Here is a 16,521-nt window from a genome sequence, read left to right as displayed (position 1 = left end):
AAATGTTAAGTGCAACAATTATTTTCTATTGGTAGTGTATTTATATCTTATTTTTAAATTCCATGCTGAAGCAACCCTCTTTTTTCTTTGTAAATGGTGCCATTTGGGTGAATACCATACAGTGCACAAATAGTTTCATAGGATTTGTTCTTTAGGTGACATGCTAGGAAAAAATAATAATATCATGTACTAAATCTGTCTTTAAGTCTTTTTATAAAACAAAAGTGCAGTCACAAGCGAGTAATGACATTGACATGATATTGGCTGTAAACTAGTAAATTTCAACAATATACATACATCTTTTAAATTAATCCAAATGTTAATGTGCCTAGCAGACAAACTATCCCTGGGATTAGAAAGGGTTACTCTTTCACCCTTGATATCACTGTGGATGTGTGTGGCAGTTTGTGTGCTTGTCTGCTTTTATATGAATTGACTGGGATGACTCTGTGTTTGAGTGTGCGTGTGTGTGTGTGTGTGTGTGTGTGTGTGTGTGTGTGTGTGTGTGTGTGTGTGTGTGTGTGTGTGTGTGTGTTTGAATGTGTGAGTGTGTCTGTGAGTCCTTTCAGGTATAGCTGAGGATGCGTGTGTGTGTGTGTGTGTGTGTGTGTGTGTGTGTGTGTGTGTGTGTGGAATGGAGGGAATGATGTCTGTCAACATATGTTTGTGTGTGTTTGAGTGAATGTCTATGAGAGAGTGTATGAGGGGGCAGCTTGTGCTAAAATGATGCCTGGGCCAGCACAAAGTACTTTTAACACTGTTGGTGATTGAGTGATTCAGAGACATACAAATTAATTAGTTAGTAATGAGCTTTCCTTCTTTGTAGCGAAAGCTGTCTATGAATTGCATTTTATTCAATCATTTAAATTCACTTACCTGAGGTAGAAAATATGCATCACCATTAGGGATTCTTTCAGTAGCCCAGGGTATATACATAACCCCAATGACGGCCTAAAATGTATGGATATAAAACAAACAAAAGCCTGCAGATGTCTAAGAAAATGAATCCAGTAGCACTGCTTCAATAATATAGCTAAGTAATGAGGTGCAATAAACTTCTATTGAATGCAGAGATACATTAGTCATGTAGAAACTAGTGTTGTAGTGTTTCTAAATGTGGGTTTGTCTTCACATTCATATGGAAAGTATCTAAAGTGATTTGGCAAATGGGTTTTGTGTTCCCAGCAGTAGTGGCAGTATGTAGAGTACTGTAAGGCAGGTTAAAGGTATATGCCCTTTCCCCACTGTAGTGGGATCATGGAGTTAGTATATATAATTAGGTGGGGTATGGGGGGCATAGTCCCCCACCTATTTTGGTTGTACATTGTCCCATTTCTGTTAAGAGGGTAAGTGAGTAGATTTTAAGTTCTGGAAAGGGTAAGTCATTGGTGTTGTAAGTGTGCTTGTCCATGGTTTAAGATTCAGTATGTTGAAATTCAGCATTGTAAGCTGCATGTGAAATGGGAATCAGTCAAATGAGTTGTCAGTCAAATGAGTTTTAGCTGTACCAAAGGTTTGGATGTCAAACCCGACATTGTCGAAACACAAATCTCACCCCCATTTCGACCCATGTTAAAGCCCGTTTTGAGGTCGAAATTGAGGTGTATTTCGACATTGTCATTTTTGCAGACTTGGGTCGGTGATTCCATCATTCGACGGAATCCGGACCTGTATATATATATATATATATATATATATATATATATATATATATATATATATATATAAACTTGGAAGACACTTATGTGTGGAATACCTATTGAGCTTACTATTTACTTTTTGTACAATCAATGACAAGTTAGCAGTGCTGAATTTTATACATTTCTAATATACCAGTGCCCTAGCCCTCTTTATAGATGTAATCTGCATTTCTGAGTACTAAAGTTACATAAGATGATGAGAGGACATGCATAATAGATAGTAGTGTGCTCCAAACAACTGTGTACCGAAAAGCTCCATTTGCATAGTAACTTTGCAACCCATAAGAAAATTTCTTGATACTTCGTGAGTATTGGCATTTTGAATGCCAATGGTTTCTGTGTTTCTGTGAAAGTTAACAGAAAGCAAAAAATAAAGCAAGTAGTTTGCAACAACTACATTTAGGATCAGTACAAAATTAGGTTGGCAATACTGGATTTTATTGTAGCATATTCAGGATTAGCTTCTTATTGTTGGTAAAGAGGCAAATGTTATTTCAGTAATGCAGTTCTATCAGTTGAAATTCTCCAAGTCTTTGGGGTTTCTTATACCATGAAAGGAATGGATCCTGTTCCAAATTCAAATTTTAATTAAAGTTCAGGAAATTAGCATAGTCTCAATCTTTGATGTTAGCCAAAAGTACTCTTTGCAGCACTTACAGTGTGTCCAGAAATTACTCCTTCTGCAATTCATATGGGGTTATATATATTGCTAACATATCTAAATATGACTGCAAATTATTTTTATGAGACTCATTGCTCCTACTACTATGGGAACTGTCTGGGTATCCTTTGTGCACATTGCCCTGGTTTCTGCCTGCAAACACTGGACTTACCTTCAGTTGGTCAACTGACATGTATGTCAGCATTCTGAAGGTAAAGTACTCTATGTCAAACTGAAACTTCGACAACCTATTATGCATGCACAAAGGAAGAACCTTGACCATGCAGCCTTAAAACATTATTTTTTTACAGGGGGAGAAGCCCCCCTGCACACCCCATGTAGGGGACTGTACCCAACACACACCCTGGATAATTATATATATACTAACTCCGAGATCACACAATCCCCAGGAAAAGGAAATATTACCCTACCTGAGGACTGTCAATCTTGCATACCTGTTGACCATCTGTATAATCAACCAAATGCTGTAGATTAAACAGATGTCAGCTAAACTGCCTGTTGACCAAATCAATGGAACCCCTCTGAATGTAAGACACTCTAATCAATGGTTGTAGCAATTTCACTGTTCAATGCTATTTTGTCTTCTTTTCATGGATACTATATCTGGTTTTCTCACATCTATTTTTTGAACTGTTGGTAGATGGCTATCCCATGTAATATAAACTTCATCATTCCCTGTAATGCTTTGTGGATCATGTTTCTGGTGCTTCTTAGCTACTTCGGTATTGTAATGTTTGCACATCCTCTGTACAACAGTCTTCCAACATTATTATGCTTTTCAGTATATAGGTCCTCTTTCTGGGAGCTAAATTATAACCATGACCTAATCTGTTAAGTACACAGCATAATGGATTAAGGGCAAGACAAAAGAGTGATGGTGACAGAGTCACCCTGGAATATCCCCTTTGCATTTTTATCCCTGGGATAATGATTTGTAGTTTATCATGGCTTACCTGCAAAATGGTTCCCCATTATTAAATTGGTCACAGTAATGTAACTGATCAATGTAGGGTGTATCTTATATACCTGCAAGCATTCCTTTATCTATGGATGTAGGTTTCTGTGAAATGCTTTTTTAATCTTTCTATGCCATACTTAGATTTTCCCCCTTTTTACAATTCGCTGTCATGACTTTACTTAACAACAAATAATCCTTTGTTCCATATGACTTTCCTTTGTTACCCTTTGGTTCTATTACCATGATGGAATTTTCTTCTAAATGACTATAAACCCTGTCAGCGTCAATTCCAGCGAATAGTTTATACATCATCGGAAGGCAAATTATTGGTCAATAGTTTTTAGGATACCTTGCAGATTAACTCTTAAGGCGGGGTATCATTTTTCTTGTTGTTAACCAGGCAGGTATCTGTTTGGGGTATGCATATAAGTAGTTCATACTCAGGACTAAATCTTGGTGTAAAGATGTCAATAGTTTTAGCCAGAAGTTAGGTATCGCATCTGGGCCTGGGTTTTTTCATTTAGGAACTTTTCTTAATTTTTTTTCAGTTTCTCTGGCCATTACTCCATCCCAATTCATATCCTGTAAATTTGAACTTCTTACTGTTTCTTTCATTTCTTCTATCCGTTTAGCATCTTTATTATGGTCAGCAGTGTCTTCATATATATTCCTCAAAAAATGTATCAATTTCTTCTTTTTTGGTGGAATTTTGATTCCTTTTGCCTTGTTTCTGAATTCTCTATAAAACTTTTTAGGATCATCAATAAATTGCTTATTTTGAACTTTTCCTTTACATTTATTTGCATATCTTCTAAGTTTTTTTGCTTGTTCCGATATCTTTGATTTATTGTTTGCAATAGTGTACAATAGATCCTGGTCTGTTCTGATATAGCACATTGCTTTTATCACGTCTATCTTTCTGAGTATTTTTGTTAATCTAGTCCTTTTTCTGTACTCTACCAACAGTGATACTTTTTGCCTTAATTGCTTTAATGTTTTCTCTATTTAATATTTCCACAAGGACATTTGATTTCTCCCCTTCCCTTTCCTTACTGCCTTGTATTTTTGTGGTAAGACTTTATCATTATAAATTTAGCTGAACAGTAATATATCCTATTTACTTCTGTTATGTCACATGAATTTCTGTTAATAGTCTTGATTATTGTGTTCATTTGTTTTATCAGACTTCTTAACATTTTAGGTCTTAGTGGCATTTTGTAATCTATTTATTTCATCAATCTTAATATGTCTAATCATCTCTATTAAATCAAACAACTCTTCTCCTAGATCATTTTCGTCTAAACATTTCTTTTTCACTGTTTCTTGTGGTTATTCTACAGAAAGTACTGGAACATTTTTCTGTAACATATTCTCTTCAGCTTCATCCTGCATCATCCATTGCTTTTTCATACGGGAGCTCACTGTCCTAGCATTCCACAACATTGACTGCGTCAGAGTTGCCACTGTTTCCTGTTCCTTCACTTGCTGTGCATCTCCAGCTAAACTTTTGTCCTGGTTTTCTACTGAAGACTCCAGAGTGTCTTCATGTGGCAACTGATCAGATGTTTCCCTTCCCTCCAGTTTTTCCTTAATTTGGGGACTCACTAATCTGTCATGCTATGACACTGCTTGAGTTGAATTTTCTACACTAAAGCCTTTACTTCGCAGGTAATCCATGACTTCAGTTTCTAGTTTAACTTCTCCAATTCAAATCCTCTTTTTTACTTTTACCCTTTGTTTTCTTATTTTTTATATTATAAAATTTTCTGTATCGGGATGTCTGCCTGTGTCTCTCTTCAAATATCTTTGATACTGCTTTTTTGTATTGATTACATTTGCTTTCTCCTTTGCATAAATATTACACCTATTAAATCTCTTTTTCTTTTCCATGTACATATTTCTTCTTCAGATATCTCCCACTACATCTATCTCTCCTTATTTTGGGGGCTTGTTGTGACATAACCTGTGCTATGCTTTCTACACTAAAGCTTTCATGTTGCAGGTATTCCATAACTTCATCTTCTATTTGTTTAACTTCTACTTTACTAATCTTCTGTTCTATGTTCCCCCTTTGTGATCTTATTTATTTGTATTGTGAAATTTTGCATATCTGTATGCCTTTGCCAATATTTATCTTCAAATATTTTTGGAGCTCATTTTGTTGTATTGATTAGTTTGGCTTTCTCCTTTACATAAATATTACACCATATCAGATCTCTCTTTCTTTTCCATGTCCATTCTTCTTTTTTAAACCTTTCAAAAACTTCTAGGTTTTGCTGTTTATATTTCCAAATTACTCAGTCACTTCTTTTTCCAAATGACTCAAGTTGTTTTGGTTTATATAACGTTTTCATGAATCTGTTGCATTAATGAACACAAATTTGCATGTAATACTTTTGACACTATTTTTCTTTCCTCTAATTCCTCTCTCAATTTTTTGAATATCTTCTATCCAGAATTTCTGGGCTTCTTGCATGATAGTTCATAGGTTTATAAGTGGATACTAGGCTAATGGCCCTGGGATCTTTACAAGCCTAGCCCATAGAAGTGCCCTGGCATTGTGCCACCCGTTTAGTTCCCAATGCCTCTATCAAGTAGAGCCACTGGAGTGATCCCCGGGATGAACTTTCTATTTCCCATCTACTCATCAAGATTTCTCTTGAAGAGGGCCAGTGAGGTGCTCTGCTTGACATGTGTGGGAAGTCTATTCCAGGGCATGGGCAGTTTCTCAGTTATGAACCTGTTCCTCCAGCATGTTCTGTTGATTGTGGTAATGAGGTTGAGGTCTCTGGAGCATGTGGTGAGGAGAGATTGGGATTTCTTCAGATGTAGCATTTCTAACAGAGCTTGGTCAGACATGGCTTTGTAAGTCAAGCAGAGATCGCCTCTTAGTAGATGATATGAGGCAGAGAATAGCTGAAGTTTTTTGAGTCTGTCCATGTAGGACATGTGTTTAAGGCCTAGGATCCTCTTCATGAGGTATATCTATGACCTCTCCAATTGTTTCAGGTGTCTAGTGGGGTGCATGCTAAATGGGGTATTATACTCTATGATTAGCCTAATGAGGGAAGAGTAGAGAGAAATAATGACCTCTTTCTTTCTGAATGCAAAACCTTGGTAATGAGACGTGCCACACAGAAGGTCTTTCTGACCACAGTGGCAATGTGGTGGTCGAAGGAGAGGTCGCTGTCAACCTGTGTACTCAGATCTTTTATGATGCCTTCAATGTTCAGTGGGCTCTCATTGATGTATTAATTAGAGGGAATTGAGTTTTTTCCAAAGGAGATGATGATGCATATTTTGGCATTAAGCTTAAGGCCATGGTTTTGACACCAGTCATTGGTCTCAGTGAGACCTTTCTGAAGGGTGTCTGCATGACTTGGAGAGTTAATAATGGCTCCCAACTTGCAGTCGTCTGCAAATTTCGTCAGCCAGAGTCCCTCCGTGTTGTCTTGGACTTCTGAGAAGTAGATGCCAAACAGAAGAGGACCCAGAACCGATCCCTGTGGGCCTCCACTCATGACTGGTCAGCAGTCAGACTTGGAGTCCGCTACTTTCACACTGTGAGTTCTATCTGTGAGCCAGTTTGCAACCCACCTAATTATATAGGGGTTGATGCCTAGTTTGCTGAGTGTATCAATAATTCCTGAGTGAGGAATGGTATCAAACGCCTTGGCCAGAATGAGCTAGGCTGTATGAACTCCCTTACCTTCATCCACTGCTCTGGTGACTGACTCAAAGAATTCAACCAGGTTGAGCAGGCATGATCTACCTTTCACAAAACCAAACTGTATGGGATCTAGAGTTTGGAGATTCCCTATATCCTTGTTAATTAGATCCATGATGATGTGCTCCATAGCCTTACATATCAAACTTGTCAGGCTAATGGGGAAATAATTTCCAGCGTCTGCCCCATTGGTGAGGCTGTGAGTGAATAGAGCAGACAGATGTGGTGCCAGTTCACTTTGTAACTCATGTAGAACACAGCCAGGGATATTGTCGGGTCCCATGGAAGCTGTATTCTTGGCCTTAGACAATGCAGCTTTAACCTGTGTTGCAGTAATGCTGGGCGTCTGGCATTCTTCCAGTATTGAGATTGGTCCTTTGGGGGTGAGAGAGGGGTAAAGTCGGCACTGAATCGGTTGGCCAGTATGATGGCAATATCTTTTGGCTCAGTATAGGAGGTGCCATTGTGCAGTAACTCAGAGCAAATCTGGGTATTGCCACAGAGATTCTTCATATAACTACAGAAGGCTTTGTGGTAGTTTTTAGTGTCTACAGACATTCTGCCTTCATAGCTGGTTTTAAAGGTTATGATGAGGGATCTCAACTTTTTGTTGAGGCTAATAAATAAATTTTTCCAGTCTTGGGATGTCACCTTTTTTAGCAATAGTTTTTCCTTCTGTTGTAGAGTATATTAATGGCAGGGGACCATAAGACTGGCTTCCTTTTTTTGGAGGAGAGCATCTTGGTTCTGTTGGATATGCATTTATGTACATGTTCGTTCAGTGCATCGATGTATGATTCATCAGTCATGCATCTATTTTCCATTGGCATGAGTGCCATGAAGTTAGCTAGCTCTGTTTTTAGGAGTTCAGAGTCAGTTTTGGAGAAGTTTCATGGTGCATACCTTTGTCGGGGGTGTGGGTGAGATGTGAATTTCCATGGTGATTAGTTTGTGATCAGATCTAACCAGCAAGGAATTGACTGTTGGTGTAGAGCAATGGTTGCCCATGTTAGTAATAACCAGGTCAAGGATGTTGCATCTTCTAGTGGAGGTAAGAATGAGCTAGTCCAGGGCACTGGATTTGATAAATTCCAGGAAGCGTTGGGCCAGTGCATTGGTGCATGGGTAGTTTTCCCAGCTGATGGAGGGGTAGTTGAAGTCATCTAGTATGGGAGTGTTGGACTGGATCTTAATAGTTTCCAGGGTGCTTAGGAATGTGAAGTGAGAGTCTTGGGACATGGTTGGGACCTACAGCAGGCTTTGACCTGAATCACCGTCTTACCCAATGTTAGTTGTACCTGGAGTATCTCAGATGCGATATGCTAGGCTACTAGTTTGGAGGTGTGCATATCCTTTATGAATATGGAGGCACCACTGCCTTTGGAGCTTCGGTCCATGTTCAGGGGCCAAAAGTTGTGGAATGCGTTATAGGCTTTTAGTGCAGGGGTGCTTTCTGCTGCTTTTAACCAGGTCTCCGTTACAACACAAATGCCGATGTTCTTCATTTTGAGGAGTGCTTCAAGCGAGTGCATCTTGAGATTTAGACTTCTAGCATTAACCAGCATGACCCTCAGATCCCATTTATTTAAAGCTGTTATGGTGGTAATTTAGTCTTTGGAACACCACGTAAAAAAGGCACTATAGGGGTGGCAAGAGACTTAGCCAGTACCCAGAAACCCAGGGGTGACAGATGAAGGCTATCTCTGGTAATGCATCGATGTCTGTCAGTCATGTCATCCCAAGCAGACAGATATTGGATCATCTTAGTATGACACCAGAAACAGCCAATTATTGAAGTACTTTTCTGTTTGTACTGTGGTATCATTCTGGGCAATGGCAGGATGCTTCTCAGGCTAGGGTCATACATGCCTGGGCCACATTATCCGAGAGCTCCACCGTGTCTCTTTTCATGTAGTCCAGGGGGATGCATCTCAGGTGGTTCACACCCACATAGACAATGACAGAGTCATACTGTGTACTTGTTGTGGAGTGACCTGAGTGCATGTGTTATGTGTCAGATTCTGGCACCTGACAGTAACAATATGTGATATCTTTTTTATTCTCTGAAGTTCACTCCATCATCTTTATGGCTCTTCTTTGGCTTGTCAGGTGTTGCGATTTTGTGGACTACTACTTCCTTCTACAACAGGGGGAGGTGGCAATTCTCCCTCTATGCCTAGCCTAACCCCATTGTAGGAATGTTTCTGTGTCTTGAGGATTCTACACTGTCCTTTTATTCCAGTCCTAGCACAACTGCCCCTACAAGAATTGGGCATTTTTTATCCTGGGACTTTTGCAGCCAACTATCTTTATTTTTTAACCTACTTCTGTCAATGATATATGCCATATAAAATACAATCAATATCTCAATGTCACCTTGGTGAAATTTTATCAAAACAGGGTCCACCTAATAAAGGTACTCACCAAGACTTGAGGATGAATTAAATTCCAGAAATGCTACTCTCCTTTTATTGGATTTTATTATGTCTTCATCTGGGCTCCCCTCAGATTTTATTTTGACTGCCACTGGTCATTGTGTTTTCTATTAAAGTTAACAGAGTGAGAGAAAAAACAAGTAGTTTACAACAACTACAGTTAGGATCAGAACAGAAGGAATGTTGGCAACATTGGATTTTATTGTGATATATTATGTATCAGCTTCTTTATTGTTGGTAAAGAGGCAAATATTATTACAGTAATACAGTTCTACCAATTTAATTTCTCCAAGTCTTTTGAGTATCTGCAGTAATACCATGATGGGAATGGATTCCTTTCCTAAGTCAAAGTATGACTGAAGTTCATGAAATTAGTAGTTTCAGTCTTTGATGTTAGCCAAAAGTACTCCTCACAGCACAAGTAATGTGCTCAGAAGTGACTCGTTCTGCAATTCATACAGTTACATGTATCAGTAACACAGATAAATATGAGTGAAAATTCTGTTTTATGAGAACCATTGCTCCTAAGGCTATTGGAACTGTCTGGGTATCCTTCTTCCACATTGCCCTCACTTCTGCCTGCAGATCCTGGTATTTATGATTTTGTGTCTGTCTGTATGTAAGAAACTGTTATCACTAGGTGTAGTAGTTTCGATGATCAATGATACTTTTGTCATCTTTTCATAAACTACATTATCCAGTTTTCTTGCATCTATTTTTTGAACTGTTGGTAATGATCCCATGTGGTATAAACTTCATCCTTCTCTATAATGCTTTGTGGCTCATGTTTCCAATGCCTCCAATCTACTTCAGTATTGTAATGTTTGCATAATCCCCAATGCAACAGTCTTGCCACATTATTATGCCTTTCAGTATACAGGCCCTATGTCATTAATGTATCACACCTGGTAACAAGACGTGCCACTGTTTCCAATTCTGGTTTACAAAACCTGCATTTGTCTGTTTCTTTGACATGTTCAATGAACTTCATAAACTGACATGTCTCAGACTTTAATTTTCTTTGTGCTGCAGCTTTCATACTTTAAATGTTACATGTCACCTGAGAACGTTTTGATCACTTCCAGTAGTGCTTTTAGCTCATCATTTTATGAAATATACAGTTTTCAACCATCCACAAAAAGATGATAAGTCTTTAAACTTTGCTGTTTTCTGGTACCCAAACTGTAGATGACCTAATCTGATAAGTAGACTACTACTTCCTTCTACACCAAGGGTCATCCTCCTCCTGAGCCTGGCCTAACCCCATTGTAGGAATGTTTCCATGTCTTGAGGATTCTACACTATCATTTTTTCCAGTCCTTCCTTGGACTTTTCTACCCAGCTGTTTTTTTTTTTCTTTTTACCTATTTCTGTCCATGCTTTGCAAAATACAGTCTATATATCTGTGTCACCTTAGTGAGATTTTGTAAAAACAGGCTTCACCTCTTGAAGGTACTCATCAAGAATTGAGAATGAATTCAGTTCCAGCAATACTACTCTCCTTTGCCTGCTGATATTATCATCTGTACATCTGCACCCCCAGTTCTTCAATATAGTGTCATTGCTGTGCCATAAGACCATACTTGTTTAATGTTCTCTATAACATCAATGCCATTGTTTAGCACAGAATGTGGTACATGGCAATGGAAATGCTTAGGATCAGCCTGCAGTATTCCAGCATACCTTCATAGACTTGCATTGTACTGCACATATTCTTGTAAGTGATCCAGGTGAGGAATTTCCTTAATACACCAAAAATGTAAACTAAAAAGAAAAAAGTACCACAGAAATGGAAGGAGAAATTTTCAAGACTGTCACCAGCATACTTTGCATCATTTTTATATAATAATAATAATCATCATCATCATCATCATCATCATCATCATCATAAATAAAAATGCAATTCAGATAAACTAGAAGCAACTTGGTGGAACTCCTAATGTGAAAGGTAAATGTTTTCATCTATAAACTATTTTCAAAAAGCTAGAAGTACTATTTAGCATACCCCACAGGTAACACTGCATGCACCAAGTATTTCTAGCTCTACATTCTCACATTGTGAATGTCTTGGCCAAGAATGTGAACTATGAATTGCCATTTCACTGGTCTTTACATTAAGCTTTATGAAAACTGGATGAGTGTGCATAAAGTTATTATGTTTAATACTGGACGTATTCTCAGTGGATAAAGTAGTGTAAATTCTCTTTCTCAATTTGCATCTATCATAAATTTCGCTGGGTCCACACTTAGTTTAGTTTTGGATAATTGCAGTTTATTTTCTTGTAAAGCTCAGATCTGCAATCAGTATAGCTTTTGTACTGATATTCTTTTTTCATGTCCTGCTCCTGTAGAAGTGAAATCCATATTGGAATTAATTTATTTTGGAACTATAATTTAGCAAACATACTTGTGCTGCAGTACAAACTATACATACGATATTTCAATTTTCATTTCTCATTTGGATATTCTGGTTTATCTTTCTATTCCTAGGGGTTTAATAAATCCATATAAAGTTCATTTACAGCTTACTAATTTGATGGAAGGCTACATTTGATATATGGTGGGACAACCCACCAAATAGCCTCAATCCTCACCACTGGAACAGTGATGGATGTACAGTGGGAGGATGATAAGTAGACACATGCAGCTCACTGCATCAAGTTCAATTTCACTTATGAGCACACAGAGCCCAAAGTCAGTCTGGGACTGGTTTCTCCCTTTTTCTCCAGATCCTCTATACAACTCCCCACTGGCATACCTATAGAGGTGAGATCTCAGCTGAGTGGCCAAGCCAAGACTTCCAGTACCCTCTCTCACACACACACACACACACACACACACACACACACACACACACACACATGGGAAAGGCTGACACAGGTTTACTAACTATGCCACCTTTTGTCCAGAATATAAGGTAGTTATCACTGCCACCAGCTGACTCCTTATAAACTACTTTAAAGCCCTTAACAAAGGGTGTCCAATCTTACTGTGTAATATTAATATTAATACAAATGGTAGTTTGCCAAAGAGCAAGGCTATTAGGAGTAGCTCAGACAGTGTCACCAAATAAATATGCAAGTACTTTCAAAACTTAAATATCTGTACACAGATACGCCATAAAGAAAGGTTTAAATATATTTAATAATAATTAAAAAAAACAAGAAAATAGTATATATTCACAGTGACATCAGAGTTCAAAACCACAGGAAATACTTAAAACAACATTGCAGGACAGTCTCAAATAAATAAAGAAATATACCTAAACTAAGCTTTGCTATATTCTTCACTATATCCAGGACAATCATCCTTTTCCCTAGAAATGTACTTCATTACAGCAAGGCAGATGTGGTGAATGGTACTTATAAGGTCCAAGACAGAATACAGAATGCCCTGTCTCTCTAAGAGACTTCTCAATTAATATCTCAAATATTATTGCTGGGGATAGCTTGCAGAATGACATAATTTGATGTCATCTGACTCTATTGCAGGTGACCCCCCCCCACTGCTGGAAGCAGACAGTATTTACCATTTATCTGTGAAAATACATAGACCTCAGATATTTGGCAGATGGCAGAAGTCATAAACCAATTACATTCCTTCACATTTCAAGACTAGTAATTAGTCAATAGTCAATTAGACAATACAGAAACTCCCTAGTACAGACATTATGTTTCTGGCCTAGCCTATAAAGTAATTTAATTTCATCTATTTTTCTGAAGTTAAACTCCTGTATTCCAGTTTCCACTGTTAAAATATAAACATATAAAGAGTGCATGTACATTTATGTTCTCTTTCAGCAGGGCACACTGTGGTTATAGCTTAAGCATAAGCACTTTAGAAAATACCTTTTTAACACACGTCTGTACAAACCAGCAGTTTGATATACACATGACATACAGTTATAATATATTTGTAACACAACATCTTATATAAATCATGTTGATCTTCACAAATGATATATAATTATTTACAAAATTCTGGGTAGCGGAGCTGGCAGTATCCCCTTTCATGACACTTCTTCCCCCTTCAAAGGCTCAAGTCAGTGGCGGCTGGTGACTTCAATTCAAAGGGGGGCTGCAGGAGACAGCTGAATGGGTGGGGCCAATGGGAAGGGGTGTGGCCAGCTAGAAAGTGGCAAAACTATTTTCAAAAAGCACAAAAACTGGGACTTTAATTAAATACACTGTCATGGGTGCCAAACCATCATTATGACAGTCTAATCAAGACAAAATGATCTGTAGAAGAAAAAAAATATTTCAGTGCATTGGCTACATGACAGCTTACTTAATATCTAGAGGGAAACAAAAAGGTTGTGAGGCATGAAAAAAATAAATTACTTTTTATATACATTACTGGAATCCCAGTCAAAAATCAAGTATAAAAAACCAAGCAGCACTCAACTCAAACCACTTCTCCTTGCACTGCAGTTCTAATTATAATGTATATTCAGCTTTATAAAAGTACGAAATAACATGCTGAAAGTAGCAATATCTGTGATACTCCCACTTGTAAAAATGCTTCTTATCCAAAAAAGACCTGCTGCCTGACAACAACTATCTGCTTGTTTCACGGAGAAAACATGATCGAAGTAAAAAATGAATAGCAAACAAGAAATAAGCTCAATACAAATTGCTTAAAGGATTACTGCACAGGTTATGGACCACACATGATAGATTGGCATTCTGTTTACTTTATGGGTAAAGCCTGCAAAGATGATTGCAAGTCTCCAACAAATGTAATGAGCTTCTGAAAATATTGTAATCCTGTCCTTTATTACAAAAACTGTCATATGCCTTTCAATACCCATGGCTTATACATTATCTAGTTATGTAAATATTCTCTGCATGGCAACAACAAAAAGGCTTTCAATGTTGGTAATTCTTTAACAGTATGCATAGTAAAGCTTACTTGCATCTTACAATCTCAGACAAGCTTATCTGATGGTTATTAAAGCATTACTACTTAAACCCAGAGCAACAGGCATTGCAACAACATGCATTTTCTGAATAATAATAAGCATAAATCAACAGCATTAAAATATGACAGAAAACCAGAACATTCTGCAAAATTAAGGACAGATGAAAAGCCACTGTACTTGTATCTACCTTGGATGGGGGGATACTTAGTCTGCACACTTACACTGCATAACTGCTCCTTGCCTTGCTTGGACACATCCAGAGTCACTACATGGGGGAGTGGGGTACAAGTATGACACAATTTGAAATGTTTCTGGCTGATGGTGATGGCCCTGACACTTTTGTCATATTCTCAACCTCAAAGCAAGAAATCTGGACAAAGCCAAAAATAAAAGTGGGACAAGTCACAAAGGCCCAAAATTAAGGAAATTTTTTAAATATTGCTCTTACAAACTTAAAAAGTTAACAAATTAGTAGGTCTTGCATTAGTATGAATTTTCTGAAGGGTATGAAATCTGAAACTCAAATATCTGTCATTATTTTCTAACTTCAGTCTTTAATGATTTGCCAGTAATTTGCCAGAAAACCACAATTTTATGAAAAACGGACCAAAAATGTGATGCGAAAATGTGTACACACAGACACACACTCGGTAGCAGATTCCCAGAAATTAATTCTAGAACAGATGATGGAACTAATCAGCTTGTATACTTTTGAACATTAATAAAGCTAACATAGGTGAGGATCCACTCCACAAATAAAACTATTGTCTTGCTACAGAATTTACTATACAGTTTAAACCATGGAACAGATAAAGTATCATGTATTTTTTTTGTTTTGGTGAATGAATATTCATTCAGATATGTAGTCTAGTTAAACTATTTGACTTGCTCCTCACCCTATATAGAAATATTTTCTCTATATCACACAGAATATAATTTATAATATGTTGCACTGTATTGTTCCACTGGCTTTTCACATTACATTTAAGCCTCCACAAGAAGGAAAGAAAATCAGCTTCTGCTGCCAAAGATGTCTGAGTGCTGTTCTACCGACATTTGGTTCAAAACATCATAAACACTAGGGACCTCAGTAGAAAAAATGAAAAATCACAAGGGTGGAAGTCAAAAATAACTGCAGTCTCAAAGTTAACCTCAGTAGTACCAAAATAAAAGCAAAAACAGAAATGTTGCAGTGCCAGCCTTTTGCATGGAAAATTCTAAGGATGCAAACCAGAAACATAGCTGTTAGAGTAAGACATAGCAGTGGATTCTTAAATCATCAGATGTTCTCCCTCCTAAAACTGAGAATCAGTTTGAGGAAAGGTGGTGGATCACAATCTTATAATAATGACACTAGCATTTCCAGGCTTTTAAAGACATACTCATAACTACCCAATACAATCAATCTATTACTTACTTTTTATTCTTAGACATCCACAGTAAAGACAAATATGACAGTCTCTAAGCTGTAATATGCATTACCTCTCTCATTTCATTATCTTTTCACTGTGTATGAAAAAGTGTTCATTTATCACACTCACAAGCCTTGCATCACTGTCAGACATAAAAAAATGGTAATTGTTTACCTATAACTGGTAAAATGTCCACTTTGATTTCATCTGTCCTCAAAGTGCACCAATTAATGCCCTCATTAGCAAATAAGCTTAAAATCAACACTATCAGTCCTTAAATTTTCAAAATGCTAGCTCACACACACAAAACACACACATACACACACATGGCTAGTAATTGTATGTAAGATAATCTTAATCACACAGCATCATTTTCTAATTACTTTCCTCAAGTAATACCATTGGTGTATCCCCTAGTAGCAGAGCCAAAACAAATCTCCATGATGTCTGACCAAAATATTGTATATGAGCCTAGGATGCATTTTTATTTCATTATAGCTTTGAAGCATTCTTAGCTTTTGAATATTTTCACTACCGTTGCAATCAATTTTTATTGAGCATACTACTTAATTTGGGAGTAATATAAGAAGCACTATAGAGGGATTTCTAAGTAATGGTCTTTCATGATGTAGAAGTAGTAGCATATGTGGGTCAATTGAAAATCATAATCTTTTCATAATCTCATA

Source organism: Protopterus annectens, chromosome 1.part0, assembly GCF_019279795.1.
Source record: "Protopterus annectens isolate FY-2018-M chromosome 1.part0, PAN1.0, whole genome shotgun sequence".
Lineage (NCBI taxonomy): Eukaryota > Metazoa > Chordata > Ceratodontiformes > Protopteridae > Protopterus > Protopterus annectens.
The sequence above is the reverse complement of the archived record's forward strand: the minus strand, read 5'-3'. Positions refer to the sequence as shown.